Below are 22,272 nucleotides of genomic sequence, written 5' to 3' on the forward strand. Positions count from 1 at the left end.
TGTATATGTGTCATTGTGTAGATACCTATGTATGCAAATAGGAATGCGATTAAATCAAGGCGCACTCAACATATACCAAGGGGCATAATCATTGGTATTATATAATGAAACTGTGAAAAGTTTATTTAATTTTCACGGGTGCAATTATATATCTAATACGCTTAACTCTGATTTATGATATAGTCATAGCGTCTATACAGGGATGATTATCATTTCAATAAAAGTTCGAATCCTCTGGTTAGAATCTAAATGACTGACTTTAGGTGTTATGTTAATAGTCAGGGATACTAGATGAAATAATTGCCACTGCCTTCGATAAGGTATTCTCTTAAAAGTTTGTTCTTAATTCACCATTCAAGTGGAAATAAGTGCATAAATTTTATTGCAATATTCATTTAATGAAATTTGTAGAAAACGGAAAAGCTATTCTCGCCACCATCCAGGATATTACAGTTGCATGTCGCACCGCAGATGTTAAGATTTGGTTCTAACATCTAATAGAAACTGACCAATCATGTAAATATGCTTTACACATCATCGAATTGTAAATAGCCGTCAATGTTACGCGTCGGAAATATTCGACGTGACTGAACGTCTACGAACCATTAAATAGACGACTCCTATGAATGTTGTCAGCGCAAAACAGACATACATTCTCTCTCTCTCTCTCTCTCTCTCTCTCTCTCTCTCTCTCTCTCTCTCTCTCTCTCTCTCAATCTCATTCTCTCTGTTTCTCTCTGTCTGTCTCGCTCTCGCTCTTTCGCTCTGTCCCTCTTTCTCTCTTATATATAAACCTCTGCATGAGTATGTGTATATATGCATGTATGTTTATATATATATATATATATATATATGTGTGTGTGTGTGTGTGTGTGTGTGTGTGTGTATAATCACAATAAGCAACAAGATATCAAGTGGTGATGCAGTACGACCGCTTCACGCGGCTCCATTTAGCTGGACAATGCAATCATTACATCAATTTAAATGCAGGGCTATCCTCAGCTGCATAAATAAATAGAATTTTTAATCAGTTGGGCATATTAATATAATTTTACTGAAATTATCTAATGGAGCAAGAAGAGGGAAATAGTATATATACACTCAAATGTATATATATAAATGTATATGTGTGTGCGCCAGTTCGCGCGCATGTGTGTTGTAAACTTTGTGCTGGATGGAATGTTTTAGTTCACTCCAAGTCATATCAGAGCAGCTAAGTCTCCTTTGATTCTCGGACTCATATAAGTTAAGAGATAGAAAGTCTCATTAACAGTTTTGGGTGTTGAGGTAAACATTTCATATCTGACAATAGTGGAATGAAAACAACTAAATGGTATTAGTGGTAGAAATTTAATAGAAATACTCAAGTTCATAAAGTACTTAAAAAATACATGGCAGCAGTCATTTGGGTGACGAAATATAACTGTCTGGTGGGGGGTGGAGATGAAACATTTGCATAAGAAATATAGACAAATATAGAAAAGATGAAAGTAATAGAGAAAATAACAACGAATGATGAAAAATTATTATAAATGGATTAAAAAATAACTCAGTAGACGGTCATGTGTGAAAACTAAACTCAAGGCAATTCAAGTTTTGCTCTTCAAATGTTCTTGTATTTGCCTCTTTATGTATCTTTATGTAGTTGCGTGGAGTTTACAGACACGTCTTAAAAGGCCTACTAAGAATTCATAGGTAAATATTCTTGCGAATAGAACTTATGTCATCTGAAGAAAATTAAAGTACCAATATAAATTGTAAAGAATAAAACGTTTGAATGGTACAACAGTGCACTATAATACAAAAAAAATCGACTATATGCATGTAATTTAGTTATCCATAGTTCGATGATATTTCGGAATACAATTCCTTCTTCAGATATTCTTAGACGGAATCGCTGCTATAATCGTTTTTCTATTAAACTCCAGAGACTCCATCTAAGAATATCTGAAGAAGGAATTGCATTCCGAAATATCATCGGACTATGGTTAACTAAATTACAACAGGTATATAGTCCATTTTTTTGTATTATAGTGCATTGTTGTACCATTCAAAACTTTTTGATCTTTACAAGCAATGCACAATGCTTCAAGCGAACGACAATACTCTCCTTCCAATATAATTATATATATATATGCAAATAATAGGAGCGCTCTGTCGGTTACAAAGACGAGGGTAGCAGATGATACGATCAACGGAACAGTTTGCTAGGGAAATCAACGTGCAAGTAACTGAGCACTCCAAAGACACGTGTACACTTAATGTAGTCCTCAGGGAAGTTCAGACTGACACAGATTATGAAAATGCTGCTGGCCCTTTGAAATACAGGTACTATTCATTTTTGCCAGCTGAATGGACTGGAGCAACATGAAATAAAGTGTCTTGCTCAAGGACAAAATACGCCACTATATGTTGAACTCCCGACCTTATGATCATGAGCCGAATGCCCTAACCGCTGAGCCATGCGCCTTCACACACACACACACACACACACACACACACACACACACACACACACACACACACACAAACATACACACAAACACACGCGCACACACAAACGTATATTCATTTATTCTTCCATTTGTTTCAGTCATTTGACTGCGGCCATGCTGGAGCACCGCCATTTGGTGGATGAAATCGACCTCAAGGCTTATTCGTTGTAAGCCTAGTATTTATCCTATCGGTAACGTTTGCCCAACCGCTAGGTTACGGGTGTGTACATACACCAACATCGGTTGTCAAACGATGGTGGGAGACAAACAGACAGACAGACATACACACACACCCATATATATATATATATATATATATATATATATATATATATATATATATATATATATATATAGTATATAGACAGGCTTCTTCTATCAGTTTTCGTCTACTAAATCCACTCACAAAGCTTTGGCCGGCCCGAAGTTGTAGTAGAAGACACTTGCCCAAGGTTCCACGCTGTGGGGCTGAACGTGGAACCATGTGTTTTGTAAGCAAGCTACTTACCACTCACCCACTCGTGCACCTATATATATTGGTACTTAAATTTCATATCTATCTATCTACCTACCTACCTATCTACCTATCTACCTATCTATCTATCTATCTATCTATCTATCTATCTATCTATCTATCTATCTATCTATCTATCTATCTATCTATCTATTTGCATACATATATATATATATATATATATATATATATATATATATATATATATATATATATATATATATATATATATATATATATATATAAATGTATGTATCCATTTATAAGCATGCATATAGGAGTGTAATTCACGATAAAGGAGGCTTGTCATATATGGGGATTGATGTTTATCAGTTGCGTAGAAATGCAATCTAAATTTAGGTGAATTGCAATTTAGTCGTGTAAATGCTAAGAAATATGTTCAAATAATTATCAATATATGAAACTAGTTTCTGACAAAATTAAAAGCTTATGAACAGATATCTGCATTAAAGAGAATTCTATATCTTTTCTCAGTAATGGTTTTCTGAAACGTTACCAACAATGTGGGCAAATTTTAGTATCTAGATCAGATTTACATTTAAACACTTAGATAAAATATGAATGCAATCGTACAATAATTTCTATGTATATAAAACGCTAGAAATAAATTACATCTTACGATTCATGAAATCACGCTTTTACCATTATCTCATTAACTTGTACATCAAGCTGTCCTCATCAGGCAGCCACGATGTCATCCTACAATATCAATATTCGTGTAGCTGCTTCAGAGTTCTCATTTCATATTTTGTTTCTTTCGTAGTGTATGACGAAAGGACATTTGAGTTACAATCGTTTTTCTATTAAATTTTTCCCAATAAATTGTGTTCCAAAATAACTTCTGCTCCCAAATGCGGGTGTACTCTGAAGACAGGAAGGAGATATAAAGGAATAATTTCAACGATGACTTCAATCTAATACTGTCAAACGTGTGATTTACAGAAAAAATGAGACTGAATGTGAACATGAAAACTTTCGGACACAGATTATGATCACACACAATTTCAAAAACCCGCTGGATACTTCTGATGAGCGACAAGCTCGTGCAAAATAGTTAGGCTGCATATAAACATTATAAACACCTACAGCAACGCTAGATCAGCGATCCCCCCACTATATGCAGAAGCTGTATCCCGGCTATGCCCACAGAATCTGTTGATCAGGTAACTTCATGGACTTTCAATTGATATCATGTTCGACATTTCGAACAATTCCTTAGCCAATAATTGGAGGCGAGAGATAAATGCAATACTCCCAGCTTAAAGAAGGAGTTGCAGTAATAAATGTTATGAACTACAGCATGTGCGGCAATATCAGTTTATCGGTGCCATCAGTGTCATGTACAAAATCGCCCATCAAGTTTGTGCAAGTCCCATAGGGACAAATGCATTTCCAAATACAGCACAAATCATTTGAAATGATACAGTAGCTCCTTCTCCCGATCGTATAATATGTGGAAAATAATGCAAATATTCCTCCGAAATTCTCAAGTTAAAATAAATAAAAAGCATGAATTTATAGACGTAACTTGAAATTTGGGTTCGATACGTAAACAATGATTACAATAATGTATGTCTTAGCAATGGCAATAATTATGCTAACAAATGCCATTCCAGACTCACATAGCCTACACACAGCTGAAGTGATATATTTAATAGAGACCGCAAACACTAAGATATTCAGTTAACGCGTTCGACTATCTTCGATATATCAGAGAAATAATAACCAGTACACATTGAAAATATTATTCACTGAAAGGCTTCTGGGTGGAAAGTAGAAGAAGAAGGAAAGCTAGAATAAATTTCAACTGTTTGCACATATCCTTCGTAACTCCAAGTACAGTTCGTAATCAGCTGTTAAAATGTGTTATGTATTTTCAAAAAGACTGTTAGCTTCGAGCGTATGAAAGAGCTGGGGAATATTATTTCTCTTTCCTATGTAAAAGTAAACAAAATATTCAAACGTATGCCATGTTACTAAAGATGAATTATCATAATCGATACGATAACCATGGTCCAACTGCGTGGACTGTTTACAATTTGCATTTGTAGTAGACGGGAAATGAAAACATTGAAGAGAAATACAAAGATCACGAACCAGTTACTTCTTGGCTTAGTAACATCGTATTTCTTTAAAATAACATTAATAATACATTTGAGGAGATTATTTCTTTCAGATATAATTGGGTATATGAAAGGGAAACCTTTTCAAAATCCTATAATTCTTTCAATTAATTGCTTCGCCACTTTTTAACATGCGGCATAGCATCTTTTTCTTCATGTTTTTCATATGATTGTATAGTCTGCTAGATAACATTGTTACTTACGATACCGTCTCCAAATCTGATAAATAATCAATGTGTTAAAGTCGGTTTAGACAAATCTATGACGTCAAAATAGAATGATGATGATACTCAAAGCCTTATGACGCAATTCTCGCGCAAATGTCATTAAAACCTAAAAATAATTTCTTACACAGTTAATAAATATATATATATATATAAAGTGATGGTTTGTTGCCAACTTAATGTGGCAGTCCCAGGAAAGGGGTGAAAGGTACGGCTATTTAGCACCAAGAAACACCGTTTCTAGTTGACTACGTGACACAAGCGTTGTGTGTCTTTCAGTTTTCAAACAGAGGTGATATGCACCTCCACCAAACAAAGCCAGCATTTAGGGGCTAAATAGCAGTAGTAGTCTTCCCTTTCCTGGGACTGCGACATTAAGTTGGCAAGAGACCATCTCTTTATTGTGCTGCTATTGCAAAACTCTCGATAAGAGATTTAGAAATGCAAATGCAATATTTCTTTTAAATATATATATATATATATATATATATATATATATATATATATATATATATATATATATATATATATATATATATATATATACATATGGCTGTGTGGTAAGTAACTTCCAGGTTCAGTCTCACTGCGTGGCAGCTTGGGTAAGTGTCTTCTATTATTCTACTATAGCCTCGGGCCGATCAAGGCCTTGTGAGTGGATTTGGTAGACGGAAATTGAAAGAAGCCCATCGTATATATGTATATATATATATATATATATATATATATATATATATATATATATATATATATATATATATATGTGTGTGTGTGTGTGTGTGTGTGTTTGTCCCTCCAACATTGCTTGACAACCGATGCTGGTGTGTTTACGTCCCCGTAACACTAGCGGTTCGGCAAAAGAGACCGATAGAATAAGTCCTTGGGTCGATTTGCTCGACTAAAGGCGGTGCTCCAGCATGGCCACAGTCAAATGACTGAAACAAGTAAAAGAGTAAAAGAGTATATATACACATATGTGTGTGTGTGTGTTTGTGTATGTGTGTGTGTAAGTGTGCGTGTTTGTGTGTATTATCGGCATAAACCTAAAAAAAGGTTTAAGGATGGCATAAGGACTGCTATGAAGTCAATTGGAATGGCTCCAAAAGATATAGAAGTCCTCGCTTCAGATCGAGTTGGATGGCGAACAAGGGTGTGGAGTGGAGTGAAAGCATTTGAAGAGGCCAGGATGATGCAAGCAGGGATCAAGATACATTTAAGGAAAAAGGTGAAGACTGAGAAGGTGAATGACAAGGACCTTTTTGTGTGCACAGTCTGTGACAGACCATGTCTGTCCTTGACTGGCCTCAAATCTCACCTGCGAACCCATGGAAAACAAACCTCACCCAGCTATTCTGATTATATGTCTGTGCACACGTTTGAATGTGGTGTGTGCCAGAGGGTTTGCAAATCCAATGGGGGTCTTAAAAGACATGTTAGGATCCACAATGAGCAGAACTTACTTGCAGGTATTGGTAGTGCAAATCAGAGGTGCAATCTGTGTGGGTGTTTTTTCAAAACACTGTCTGGTTTAAAAAGCCACATCAGACGCCATGAAAGGGCTAAGGTGTAGGTGCAGGAGGTGGTCAAACTCTGTTTAAGGAGTAGACAACCACCATATATATATATATATATATATATATATATATATATATATATATATATATATATATATATATATATATATATATATATATATATATAGTCAATTCAACGACCAAAACAAGAGAACGAATAAAAAACGTAGAGAGAAAAAAATGGAAACATAAACAAAAGACAAAAAAAACAAACAAACGTGAAGTCGTACACAAAACTCATATTAGTTTGGATGCTCGGTGAAAGGAGAGAGTTTTAACGTTTCGAGCATGGCTCGTCGTCGGAAAGGAGGAAAGGAAGAGTTCTGAGAATAAGGAAAAAGGAAAATCACCAACCGCCCATTTGTGGTTACATTTACATTCACTCACACACATCTATACAGATACGTACATAGATGCATATTTGTACGTATGGGTATCTGTTTCTATATAAATATCTATATCTTTGTATGTGCATATACATTCGATCACACGTATACTTAACCACATACTGTTCGTGAAGCAGAAAGAAAGCAGTAAAGACGAATACTATTCGCATATACTTACGAGTTCAATTAAGGAGGTATTTAAGAATTATAACTGAAGTCTCCTATTTATTGGGCTAGTTAGCTGTAAATCGTTGCACACTTAGTGAATTATTAATGCTAAAATCGTATAACTATATTGTATAGAATAGCCATTACAATTCTTTCCAAAATGAAGATCTATCTTCTTCCGTATTAATCTCCCCAAAGTGTTAATTTTGTACTGAATGCCTCGATATATTTAATATTTAGAAAGGTAAACATTTGAATTTAAAGACTAATTAAAGATTTTTAAATATTAATTACTCTGTGCCGAGACATAAATATTTATATAAGTTTGCCTAACAACTACGACACTGTTGGTTACGATGATGAGGTGACAGTCGATCCAATAAACGGAATAGCCTGCTTGTGAACTTAACGTGCAACTGGCTGTGAATTTCACAGACTACCAGTAACGTAGTCCTTAGGGAATTCCACATACTACCAGTAACGTAGTCCTTAGGGAATTCCACAGACTACCATAAAGTAGTCCTTAGGGAATTCCACAGACTACCATTAACGTAGTCCTTAGGGATATTCAACATGACACAGACTGTGACGATGTAGGCCCTTTGAAATTCAGGTAACACTCATTTTGCCGGCCGAGTGAAAAAATGTGTCTTGCCCAAGGACACAACACACTACTCCTTAAGTGCTACACTCTGACTCCCGTCTATCAGTCCATAAGGATTTTAAATATTATTTTACGCGTACATACTCATGCGTTGGTTTTCTAATTGAATATCCCTTCAAATAACAGTGGTTAGTAAGGATTTATTGAGAGGCGTGGCTATGTGCTAGGAAGTTTGCGTCCCAAGAACATGGTTCCAGGTTCAGTCACACTTCGTAACTATCGGTCTCTTTTGCCGAACCGCTAGATTACGGGGACGTAAACACACCAGCATCGGTTATCAAGTGATATTGGGGGGACAAACAGAGACAAACAAACGCACACACCCACACACCCACACACACACACACACACATATACATATATATATATATATATATATATATATATATATATATATATATATATATATACGACGGCTTCTTTCAGTTTCTGTCTACCAAATCCACTCACAAGGCTTCGGTTGTCCAAGACACTTGCCCAAGGTGCCACGCAATGGGATCGAACCCGGAACCATGTGGTTGGTAAGCAAGCTGCTTACCACTCCTGCGTTTTTTTTTAATATTTAAAAATGTTTTTCCTTGTTTCGTGTCCTCACACGTCCTGTATTCTCCCCTTCTGTGTGTACCCTTTGAGGGAAATAAAAAAAAATCAGTCTTTTACTCTAGCCTCGAGTTAACGAAAACTTGTGAGTGCATTTAGTAGTCGGAAACTAAAAGAATCCTTTCACACACACACACACACACACACACACACACACACACACACACACACACACACACACACACACACACACACACGCACACATATACTCAATTTAAATAAAAATTTACGGACAGCAAGAAATGCATTAGCTTGACGCTTGATGAAAAGAGCAGGCGTGACATTTCTAGCTTACCGCTTCGTCGGAAAAGGAGAAGAGAAAAGTCCAAAGAAGGAAACGAAATCGCCAACAGCTCGTGTGTAAATCTATTGCTGAAGTGACCGGGAGTAGAAAAAGATAGCAACAGTGAGCTAACTCCATTGTTGGTGTGACTGGAAGTAGAAAGAGATAGCAAAAGTAGGTTCTTGGGACAAGAGAGTGAGAAGATGGTCAGTGTGTATGTGTGTTGTAGATTGTGTATGTGCGCGCGTGTGTATTTGTTTGATTAGTATGTGTGTGTGGCAGTATCAGTGTGCGTGTGTGTATGTGTGAGTAGTGTGTATGCGTGTGTGTGCGTGTGTGTTTGTGTGCGTGTGTGTTTGTGTGAGTAGTTTGTGTGTGTGTGCGTGTTGTAGTATCAGCGTTCCTGTGTGTTCTACCCACAAGGGGCTACACACAGAGGGGACAAACAAGGATAGACAAACGGATTAAGTCGATTATATCGACTCCAGTGCGTAACTGGTACTTATTTAATCGACCCCGAAAGGATGAAAGGCAAAGTCGTCCTCGGCGGAATTTGAACTCAGAACGTAGCGGCAGACGAAATACCGCTGGGCATTTCGTCGGGCGTGCTAACGTTTCTGCCAGCTCGCCGCCTTGGCAGTGTATGTGTGTGTGTGTGTGGTAGTATAAGTGTGCGTGTGTGTTTGTATTTGTGTCAGTCACCGAGAAGGTGACCGTTGTGTGAGTGGGTGGTTGTGGCTGTGCGTGAGTATACATATGTTAGCATATGTACGTAGGACGGAGTGGGACTGTATGTGTGGGTGTGTGTGTATGTCGATATAATATATATATATATATATATATATATATATATATGTGTATGCGTTGGTGTGTGTGTATGTGTGTGTATATATGAGCGTATGGTTGTGCGTGAAGTCACATCTATGGAAATATACGTACGTGCGTGTGTGCGCGCGCGGCGCTGTGCGTGTGTGTTGTGTGCGTGGACGTATGTGTGCGTCCGTGAGCGTGAGGGAGGGAGTGTGGGTGCGTTCGTGTAGTCACGCGTATCTTTTTTCGTGTGAGTGCACGTGAGCGTGTGTGGGTGCACGCGCGTGAGTGTGAGTGCGTGTGTGTGAGTATATATGTGCGTATGAGTGGATGTAAGTGTGTGTGTGCGCGCGTGTGTGCGTGTATGGTTGTGTGTGTATATATAAATGTGTGCGTGTATGGGTGTGTGTGTGTGTGTGTATATGCATACATGTATGCGCGTTCTCTGTACGTAGGAGTGTGTGTGTGTGTGTGTGTGTGTGTGTGTGTGTGTGTTTTGATGTGTCTATGTGCATGTGAGCGCGTACGTGTGAATGTGGTGTTGTGACGGGGTTTGAGGGGGCGAAATGCCAAGTGTATATGTGTGAAACCCTGTGTATGTAAACATGCGTGTGTGTCTGTGTGTGAGTAGGTGCTCTATGTGGAAGTGTATGTGTGGCCATGTGTGGAGGATGTGTATATATTAGTATGTGTGTGTGGGCGTATAAGTGTGTTTGTATGTGTGTGTGGTTGTGGAGGAGGGCATGAGTGAGTGTGTAAATACATGAGTATGTGTGTGTGTGTGTCTGTCTGCATATAAATGTGCGTACGAGTGTGTGTAAGGAGGACCTCTATGTGGGTGTGTGTCTCTGTGTGCGAATGTATATGTGTGTGTATATGTGTACATGCATATGTGTATATATGTGTGTGTATGTACGTTGGTGCGTATGTGTGTATGTGCTATGTCTGCGGTTGGAAGGTATGATATTTTCATGTCGAGATAAGTCAACATGTGTGTGTGTGTGTGTGTGTGTGTGTGTGTGTGTGTGTGCGTGTGTATGTTAGTGTGTGTGTGTGGTATGTGTCTGTATATTATGTGGTTGTACTCAAGCTATTAGTATTGGTCTGCGTGTGTGCGAAAGGGATAGAAGTAGAAGAATATAAACTGATATAATTGTTATTTAAGATAATATTATAATGTTATTATTCTCGTTGTTGTTATTATTATTATTATTATAAATGTAAAAGTTGCGTGATTGTGATTGTTCAATTCCGCCATGGAATTTCTCAAACAAATCTTAATTGTGTACATCTTGAAAATATTGGCTTAACAACCTCTGTTTCTTCTACGTAGCTTTAAACCAATATGAAAACGTGTGTACCGCTGAAAGGAGGTTTGCATGACAATGCGAAAATTCAAGGAACTCGGTCAGTTACTGAAACATTTGTAACTTCCATCGCGTGAGACATGCTGTACAGCTCTACTGTCAGGCTGTTTGCCATGTATTCTAATCCAATAACGTTGAGAATCCTGCCATTGTCGTATTAATGTAGGAAGGCACTTTTATTAAATTTTATAAAATTTTTCTGACAAAATCGTTGTCAAAGCTCAAAATTGTTGGACACTCAGTAGAAAAGATGTTCTTTATGGCAAAATTTTGTCTACTTATCGATCAGTTTTCAAAAATTTCACTATCCACCAAATCTCTAAAATAGCAATTTCTTGGGCATTGAAGCACATCAATGTTATTAATAGTCGCAGTGAATTGTTGCTTAATCTTATAGTACATAACGTTGTATGCTACCTCATTTTGCTCAACATCAAATACCTCGTTTCAACGGAATATAAATATGGTTGAAGCATTCATATAAACTAAAGTTGTTTTTTTTTACAATTTTCACACATAGTTGATCTGTAAGAAAATTTGCTTCAATGGTTTCTCATAGTTTGTGTTAGTGCTGTAACTTAAACATGGGTACACAAACTCAGATAAACCCGTAATAGAAGCGTGTTGCTCTTTATATTTTCCCGATTACTTAGTATCACCACTAAAATGAGACAGAGTATCCAGATTAATGGAAGAGCACATCACTTACAAAATGCTGTATGCCAAAAGATCCAAAGTATATTGAACGGTTTTATCTACTCTTATATCGACTGTAACAACATAGTGTACTCATTTATACACAGTAGAGTGATTTATAAACAAGGAGAATTGCTGCAATATGATAAGAAAACATCCACAGTTACCTTCACATATTTTTACAGTTTTATTTTTTCGGTAAGCCTGGTGAGTGACATCTTTTGCAAATTGTATAACAGCATAACTTGTTTGAAAAACAAGCGATATTTCCATTTATATTCAAAGCGGTATCGTAAAATTGGGGCCAGTACCGACATTATTATGTTCAAAAGTAATTAGTTACCAGATTTAGTAGCCACTTGATATTGAGTGAATTCTACATAGATAACAGTTTTTATAACCTAATAAACAACTGACAGCAGTCCCATTTTGAAATGTCCTTGTTTCTTTCACAATGAAGACAAAAACTGTTTTACAGAATACAATGTAGCTTTGGGCACGAAGAATAATCACAATGGTGGCTATTACAGCAGGAACAAATATAAACTGTTTGGTTGACAAAGGGGGACATTATGATCGATAATAAATTTTTTGATAGTTTCCAAAATCCTAAAAGAAAAATGTATATTTACGTTGAGAGAATACATAAGATACATTTATTTGCAGGACAAGCGCCAACAGCATTTTCATTTCACGAGTTGATATTCTAATAGGTTCTCGCATTCATTTGCTACGAAACGCCAGAGGAAGGGTATTGTGCTGCTTTTTTGTCTATTGAAACGAAAATTCAATTCAATTAAATGAATGTTATAATTTGCCAAATTACAGAATTGCATGCTCTCTTTAAAAAGGAAAACTTAAAGACAAATTGTTAATAATGCAACGACATGTTGTATGTCTCCACTCTGTCAATATGTAGGATAAAATTTATACACGCAACACGTTCGTTGACCTCAGTTATTCACTTCAATATTTCTCCAGGAATTGTGGCGACCGCGAAAAATTGGACATCTCAGATTTATAAAATTTATATAATTATTTAGTTTTAATATAATTCATATGACGGGGGGAAAACGCTAGCTATAATATTAATTCTATTATATGCACGATGCATTTGGTTACTAAGAAATCGATTTTTAAAGAAAATCTTAACTGAGGATACGTATTTATGATATTATATTTGACTTGTAATATTATCAAATATAAAATAAAAGATATTAATTTCAGGTTTTATGACATCATCACTAAGAGTGAACGCAGTTGCCCGCATTATGTTATATAACAAGCAAGTATTCAACGAATGAGTAGTGTATAGTTATATTCGGATTATAATTATATATATTGTCTTTAAACAGATATTAGCGAAAATGGAGTGAAATCAACTTCCCAAGTGTTGTAGTGATGTCAATAAAATACATGCGCGTGGGAATAGAAAGTGATGTTTGGGCGAATGTCTTTATTAACAGTTAAAAAAGTATTATTATCAGGCTGACACCGACATCTTATTTCGTGCCGCAGGTAATTCAATCTCTTTTATTGATTTAATTGTACAATCGTTGATGTGTTATTTCTATAACTTAGAATGTCATAAAATAACATTAATAAATAGTTTGATTCCGTTTCACTCGGACAAATCGACGATCAACGACGTTCCTGCAATTGCTGTTCCATCTTAAATTATATGTGGTTCTTTTACTATGTCACTTACGAGGTAAGTTCAAAAGGTTCCCAAACTAATTATGTTTAATAAAAAATAATTTATTTAACTAAATTTTAACATCATCGAAATAGTAACTTTGCGCAGCAATACACCAGTCCCAACGTTTCTGCTAATTCTGGAATCGACGCACAAGTGTTTGAAGTTCTGCGAAGACAACCTAAAAGACGAAAGCCGGATAGGTCATCTGTTCTGGAAAATGAGGCCTTACTCAAAATTCGTAAATTTTCGTCAGCACTTGATCCGTCTCAAAGAACCATTAAGCAACACATTCATAAACACAAAGTTTCGAAGAGACATTGTAGGGAGTCTCTTCATGACTTGACCGACAACTAGTCTCAACGATGTATGAACATTTGCAAACAACAGCTGGCAAATTCTGAGGATGCTCGTTTTGGCGTCAAGTTGTAACTGGGGATGCACAAATGGGTCTACTTTCGTAACCCTAAGAGAAAATCTTTCTTCCAGCTCGGTATTAGAACGTGTTGTTAAGCGAAAGTGGTTTGAACTGAAGGTGATGTGTACTTGGTGGAATTTCAAGCGGGTGCTGCAGTTTGAGTTTTTCTCAGATGACCATACTGTGGACGCTAATATTTATGCTCAACAACTGCAGCAATTATACGATGCTTTGAAAGCTCACAACCAGGCATTAATCATTCAAAGACGCGCGATCCTGCAACATGACAATGCCTCAGCACACACCACCGATGTGACCAAGATCAAAACCGCGGAACTTGAAGGGCAGACCAGAACATGCACCGCCAGCTTCGCATCATTCCCAAGTCATAGCACATATACTGCACGGATGGAGGTTCAACACTATCGATGAGGTCGATAGCGAATGAAGAGGGTTTCTTTACCTCTAAATCAGCCAAATGTTATAAGCGTGTAATTCAGCTTCAGGCATAACGAAGGAAACAAATAATTGAATACAATGGTATATATGTTGTTACTTAAATGCGGTTTGTATGCAATTTGTTCAAGCTATTAATAAAAGCTTGAAATGCTGTTATAATCCTGAAAACGTTGGATTGTTATAACACCCACTTCGGTATACACAATACTTAGTAAAACCAGTAAAGACACGATTATCTCTCACCACCTACTACGGACTCTATTATTTCACGTACTTCTCTTTAATTATAACGACTAGGTTATTCTATTCGTCACGTGGGAGGGATGTAGCATTATTACTAATTTCCTACATCTCCCCTTTTAAGTTTTTCTTAAGTGTCATTTTATTTAGTAATTTTTATTCACCCCACTTCCCTTTTGTGAGGTTTTTGTGTTTCGTACAATTTAATATATTTTGCGCTTGGCATCAATTTTTCGGAACTCTGTATACTTTCTTTTCCTCTCACTTGTACGCCTGGGTTCAATCACCTGTAGTGGCTCTGGTTCTTGGAACTTATCGTACAACCATTCTATCGGTTGCTCCAACTTATTTGGCTCACTTTTCACGAATCTCTTTTTCGAATGGTTCCTGTGGCTCTTTTGTATGCCTTTTCTTCATTTTACCCAGTACATCATTTTACCTAAGGATTTAGTAATTACGCCATCTTCCCAACTCTGTTTTCCATTCTTGTATGCCCTCATATACACCTTCTTACCAACTTTAAAGAGTTTTGCTATGTCTTCCTTGGCACTTTTTCTTTTCTTGCCTAGTAGGGATTTATCAAAGACCGATTTCACTTTCCTTGCTCCCTGCTGATGCATTCGGATTTGGTGTCACATGATACACTCTTAAAAATTGTTGTACAGCTGCTTCATCCGTGACTTTCTTATTCGATTTTCTAAGGACACTTTTGAAGGTATCGACAAAGCGTTCTGCCTGTCCATTAGATCTGGGATGGTATGGTGTCATATGTTCTATCACGAACATTTCAGAAAATTTTTAAAATTCGCTAGACACAAATTGCGTTCCATTGACAGACACTATCACATCTGGGATGTGAAATCTCGCAAACAGTTCGTGCAAAAAATTTGTCAGAGTTAAGGAGGTTGGTTTTATACGCTTACAAATTTCGCGTAACTATCAGCTACACCTAAGTAGTAAGAAACATTTAAAGCACCAGCGAAATCAATGTGTAGTCTCGACCACGGAATATCTACTTTCAACAATGTTTACTTTTTATCGTGGGCACTTTTCATTTCGTTTTGGTTTACATATATGTTTTCCAGTCTGTTTTACTGCAATTATTTTTTTAGTCCCTCAGTCTCATTCGAACTTTCGACTGAACTGACTATATTTCTACACAAAACACTTATTGGCGTATTCCATACATTGAATAGTTCTATATACTCTGTACCGAACAAATTAAGTGAACTTTTTAACACGTATATCCTTACTTTTTCGTTTGACCTCGAAATGTCACCTTACATACGAATTCACGGAAAAAATATAATCTTTTTTCCTGTAACACCATGTGCTACCTTTTTCGACTTAATTAATTTCGGATTACCGACATATTTCGGCTTATCGACACGTTTTATCGCTTATAATGGTGATATCATTTCCAGTGTCTGATTTCATTTTAACACTTGTATTTCTGATTTTCACCTTCACGAATTTCATCATCGTTTACCAAATTCTTCCGATGACATGCTATTTATTCTTTATTCTTTGTTCTGACGTTTTGCCATCTTCCTTCTACAGTATGTCTTTATAAGTTCTCTATTTCCACAACGAAAGTAATTCGCTTTTTTAAATGGACAATTTTTCCTCGGGTATATACCCCCACATACAAAACATGGATTTATCTCCTGATTTTTGTCGTGTTTTTAGGAAAAAATTTATCTCTATTCTGATTATTTCTTACTTGCTTTATTTGGAAATAAACTTTACGTTCTATTTCCTCTGTGTCGTGTCTCTTAACTTGACTAACCTTTCACATACGTCTGAGACTTACTGTAGGGTTACATCCTGGTTTTGTTTCAGCTGTTTGACAATTATTATTCTAACGTGTGCGTCCTTTCCGGCAGTAAATACCTGTGTAAAAATCAGTAATTTGAACATATTTGGTGTTAATTCGTCCAGCTTAAACTTCTCGCATTCCCTGTTTACTCTACCAAGCATATGTGATATAGTCCTCGCCGTTGTTTTTCTCTGAGTTCAGACACTTCTAACGAGTGTTGAACAATGAGATTTTCTCACTGAAACTTTTACACTATATATCTTTGGTGTCATTAAAGTTTATGTCCCAAGGTTTTCTTGGGAGTACATAATTGCTGTATCGTTCATGTTCCGTTGCTACCAGTTTTCACAAGGTTATTCCCATTTTCTTCTCGTCGTTCCAATCTTTATATTCTTTCTCGAAGATTTGCTCATATCTCCTGTAGTATGCTTCAAAGGCAACTCCTTCGTCAGGTTCATATTTCAACTCTGTTATGGAGTTCGCGAAATAGTTTGGCAAGAACACTTTTTTTCTGAATTTCCTGACGACTTAATTAATTATAGCATTTGTTGCTGTAATATCATTTGTTGTCGTTGCTTCTGTTGGTGCCCTTGCAGTTATTTTTGCTGCTGCTGCTGTTGTTCTTTCAGTTGTTGTTGCTTTAGCAACTCGAGCAATCCGGCCAACACATTTTCCATAATTTTACGATCTTTTTTACGTAAAATTCGCACAACAAAAACTTTTGTGAGGTTGTTAACTCCTCGTGAGTTGTTTAAATCCTCATCGCCACTGTTATACTCCTTAAAGTGTTGTGTTGGATTATTATAACGCCCACGTCGGTATACAGTGTACTTACTAAAACCGGTAAAGACACAGCTATCTCTGACAGCCTAATACATTATTAGTAATTCCCTACAATAAATACGAAAAAAACAATCTTTGACTTAAACGCGTATATTTGAATTACTTCCCTATTTATTTTAGATTTGCATCAACTATCTGGTTTTGTATTTCGAGTAGACTGCACATTTCCAGGTTAGAATTTCCTTTATGTTTGAATTATCATAGAGAAATTTCTCTTGTGCGATCATACTTTCCTAAAGCATCAACATTTATTGAATCACCAGAATTATATACATGCACGTGGTGTTCATAACAGCAAATATTTTCTATTGTATATGGGCAAGAAAATGTGAAATGTAAGTTAAAAGAAATTTGTTAAATCTGAACATTACATCTGGATCTGACTCACGGTTTGGTTAGTACTCATGAATTTTCTACGCTGTTTTACTCTAGACTACACCTGATCGGGCATACATTCTATCAAAGCAATTTCAGATATCTTTAACTCGGTTTATTCTCTGAAGATATATCTCTAGTCCGCCTACAATCTGTAATGCTGTCATATTAAAGAAGACCATCATAGAGCGAGTGTTCTGGCTGGTTGTAATGAATGTTTGTTTGACATGTGAATAATTGTTACGTTTGTAATAATGGAAATTGTTTCACGTAATGCTTATGTGATGGCAGGTTACACTAAAACTTTACTACGTCACCAGTTGTACAATCCGCACGGTTTCTAGGGTCTTTGTTTTGTTTGGTACCCAAACTTCCCGAGGAAAAAGTCGACAGTGGATTAAATCAACTCCTAAAATTGATTATTATTTTATATTTTCTTCTCTCATATGAAAATTTAACATCGGTGAGTTTTGAACTCAGTTCCCAAAGAACTAGAACAGGTGTTGCACGACGTTTGTTCCAAGCTCATACGATTCTGTTAACCTTTCGTTCTATATAAATTCAAATCTATCTTATCCCTTATACATTTCTAAAACTTAAAACATTGTAACATTATTTGAGTGTAACTTTAATGTTGTTTCTAGCAAATCGCTCTTCCATGTGCAGAAATTGTATGCAGACGACTTAAAAGAAAATCATATGGTTTCCTCGAGTGTTTACTAGAAATTATATTTATGTATTATGATACACTATATACTATATATCGAATAGAAGAAATTTAGTCAATTATATAACATTGGTGCGAATTTCCACCATAGCCGATGTCAAAATGTTAGAATTCATCTCTAGAATTCATCTTCATATTTAGAAGATTCAAAAAGCTACAACGATATTATTTTTAAAACATCCAAAACCGGTTTGCTTCATTAAACGTCTTTTAGCAACACAATTGCTGTAACAGATTAGAATATATTAAATATTCATGTAGAATTTTAAATTGAAGTTTTTTTAATTATATTATTCTCACTATTTTACCACAATTCATTGCAACCTAACAAATAAATAGCTATTTCATAAATAACCCCGCCTTTATCTTTGTTATCGTTATTCTAAACGTATATTCGGTAGCGTTAATTAAAAAGGGTTTCACACACAAAGTTTTCTGAAGAGGAATATATTGTTACAATAAATTTATAAAACTTGTTCGAAATTCACAGTTTAGTAATAAATCGTCAATCATGTTAAAACAAAATCAAAATTGTCAGACTGTAATTGTGACGATATAATATTCAAACACAAGTGTAATATATAGAGACATAAATAATACTATTCTCGCATTAGTGAAATTTGTAATATGTTTATTGCACTTAAATATTTCTGCATAGATATAACATACATATAATGCATATTACGTTTATTCACATTCAATTTAATCACCACCAATATTCTTAGATCATATAAACGGAATCATGGTATTTTGTTCCGATGCGGTTACAGCGGACTTTAAAGAATCTATTAAGTCATATCGGACGCAGAATATATTTCTGCCTGGTAAATTTTTATCGATATTTGCTTCTTCAGCTACCGTATAATACTATGTTACTTTAAGTTAAATTTATGCACAAACACACACACACACACACATATATGTACTTACAAAGAAAAAGACACACACACATATATCGTATATATATATATATATATATATATATATATATATATATATATATATATATCACCCATACACATATACTATACATATATGTTTGTGTGTGTGTATGTGTGTTTGTGTGTGTGTGTGCGTGTGCGTGCATTCTGGTGTCGATCTAGGATCTTCTCACTTTCATCGCTAGATCGAGAAATTAATTTTTTGTAACTAAACACTTCCTAACCTCGGACACTGGTAAGATGTGTCATATAAAACATCATTTACTCTTAGTGTTGTTGAGAAGAGTTTATATTTTTAAAGTTATTTCGTGTTAAAGTTGTCGTATTTCGGTAATTTCAACCAATCAATGACGTGCATTCAGCTGTTGTTTGTCAACAACAACCTTCACCGGTGTATATTTCGTTTGTCACTGTTATTCATGGGTTTTTGGCAAAAAAGAATTACAAAAAAAAAACGATAATTTGCAAGAAAATGGGTTGGTGGATGGGAGGAAGTCTTTCCGAAAATAGTAGCTGAAAAACAGGAAAAAACCCTCTAAAAAGCAATACAAATGCACGAACCATTATGTTGGTGTCATAAAGTAAACGTGCTTCAGATACACTCCTATATTCATACGTAGGTAATTGAGATGAAATATGTCATAAATAACAGTGAAAAACGAAATATACACCGCCGGAAGTTGTTGTTGACAAACAACAGCAGTAATTTTATTCAGCTTAATACACGTCATTGATTGGTTGACATTACCGAAATACGACAACTATAACACGAAATAACTTCTTAAATAGAAAGTTTTCCCAACAACGCTAAGAGTAAAAAATGTTTTATATGACACATTCTACCAGTGTCCGAAGTTTGAAAGTGTTTAGTTACAAAAATTTAATTTCTCGATCTGCCGATGAAAATGAAAAGATCCTCGATCTAATCGACTGACCCCACTCCCTACCAATTTCGGGCCTTGTGTCTCACGTAGAAAAGATTGTAATTCATTCCGAAAGTTTGACATTCCCCGTATTATGGGGATTGTGGACAAAAAAAATTTAATCTATTCTACGAATTTGGATCCTTTTAATTTCTATACTTTATGCTCAGTAATTTGCACGATTCGTGTCATTTCGTACATTTGTCCAAACTATGCGCTATTTATGTATAGTATACTGAAGCCAATGTTTCATTGATTATCCAATGAAAATGAACAGAAAATTTACAGTGTCCACTAAATTTATAAAATAATTTGCCGAATAATTGCATTACTCTCTGTATTTTAATCAGAACAGAAATAAACAAATGGAGGTATTTATAGCCATTGTCGTTTGTTTTCAGTTATACTTTGTTACCGAACAATAAGCTATGGAACATAGAATTAATACAAAAAGGTCAATGGAAAAATGAATTAGAAGCCTTTTTTTAGACCTTGTTATTATGTAGAACAATACTAACATAAAATTGTATTTTCATTTAGGCGTGTGCAAAATAATATAGGAATAAAGCTCTCTATAAAGTATACAAAATCTGTGTATCAGATATTCCAATTAAAGTTGATTCAGAAAGAATAAAGAAATCTAGAAATAGATATTTAATCTGTTTTCATATCGCTTCTGAAATAGATACTCATTTTAACTATACCTCAAAATAATAGGTGAATCAAAATATTCTATTCGTAGAAATACTTATTTTATTACGTTCCGAGTTCAAATTCCGCCGGGGTCGACTATGCTTTTAATCCTTTCGGAGTGGATCAATTAAGCACCAGTTGCGTACTGGGGTCGGTCTAATGGAGTCATATAAATATAATTAAAGGACGATTCGAAGTTCATTTACGGCTAAACATAGAGAGGACAAACACGGACAAAGGGATTAAGCCGATTACATCGACCCCAGTGCGTAACTGGTACTTGTTTAATGGACCCCGAAAGGATGAAAGGCAAAGTCGACCTCGGCGGATTTGAACTCAGAGCGTAAAGACAGACGAAATACCGCTAAGCATTTCGCTCAGCGTGCGCACGATTCTGCCAGCTCGTTAGTTTTTAATATTCTTTTCTATTCTAGGCACATGGCCCGAAATTTTTGGTGAGGGGGCCAGTCGATTAGATAGACACCAGTACATAACTGGTACTTAATTTAACGACCCCGAAAAGATGAAAGGCAAAGTCGACCTCGGCGGAATTTGAACTCAGAATATAAAGAGAGACCAAATACCGCCAAGCAGTTTCTCCCGGCGTGCTAAGGTTTCTGCCAGCTCGCCACTTTATAATCTATTAAATATATTCATAGATTTTTTTTTCATTTGTCAGAAATAATAAAAAATGCAGAAAATCCCAGTATTGTGCATATGTCAATACTCACATATGCTTTATGAGTATTGTTCACTAAAATAAACACGCACATTAATTCTGTAATTAAGGCATTTGCACACTTTTTCTATTTTAGGATGTGATAAAGTTATTTACTGAACCTCGAACACAATATCAACAGAAATATAAACAGAAATGCAAAGAATAATATACACAGAAAAATATATGCAAAACAAGTCAGATTATGAATTTGTTTCGTTCTCAAGGCAAATACTAAAGGGCATATGAATAAACGCGAGCGCGCGTATATATATATATATATATATATATATATATATATATATATATATATATATATATGTGTGTGTGTGTGTGTGTGTGTGTGTGTATGTATACACACATAGAGTGTAAATTTAACCACATAAGAGAGATGTCCATAATAGGACATCTATCCCGCTAGAAGGAGCAGTCAAACTCCAAACCACAATTAAGGATAATTTCGAAAGGGAATGAAAAGTAAAAACATTTACCATC

General features: G+C 35.7%; 1 long non-coding RNA gene across 6 annotated transcripts; it reads left to right on the forward strand.

Moving 5' to 3' along the window:
* The first annotated feature begins 5,918 nt into the window (after window positions 1-5,918).
* Window positions 5,919-21,980, forward strand: LOC106878750 (uncharacterized). 6 transcript variants are annotated; one of them, XR_016238287.1, is made up of 5 exons: window positions 5,919-5,979; window positions 11,196-12,132; window positions 12,592-12,676; window positions 13,281-13,443; window positions 21,875-21,980. It is a non-coding gene; the product is annotated as an uncharacterized LOC106878750 (long non-coding RNA). The 6 variants fall into 6 exon arrangements; XR_016238289.1 differs by having other exon boundaries at window positions 5,933-5,979; window positions 11,196-11,269; XR_016238288.1 differs by lacking the exon at window positions 5,919-5,979 and adding an exon at window positions 8,661-9,175.
* Window positions 21,981-22,272: the final 292 nt, after the last annotated feature.

Source organism: Octopus bimaculoides, chromosome 2, assembly GCF_046866305.1.
Source record: "Octopus bimaculoides isolate indiv1 chromosome 2, ASM4686630v1, whole genome shotgun sequence".
Taxonomy (NCBI): domain Eukaryota; kingdom Metazoa; phylum Mollusca; class Cephalopoda; order Octopoda; family Octopodidae; genus Octopus; species Octopus bimaculoides.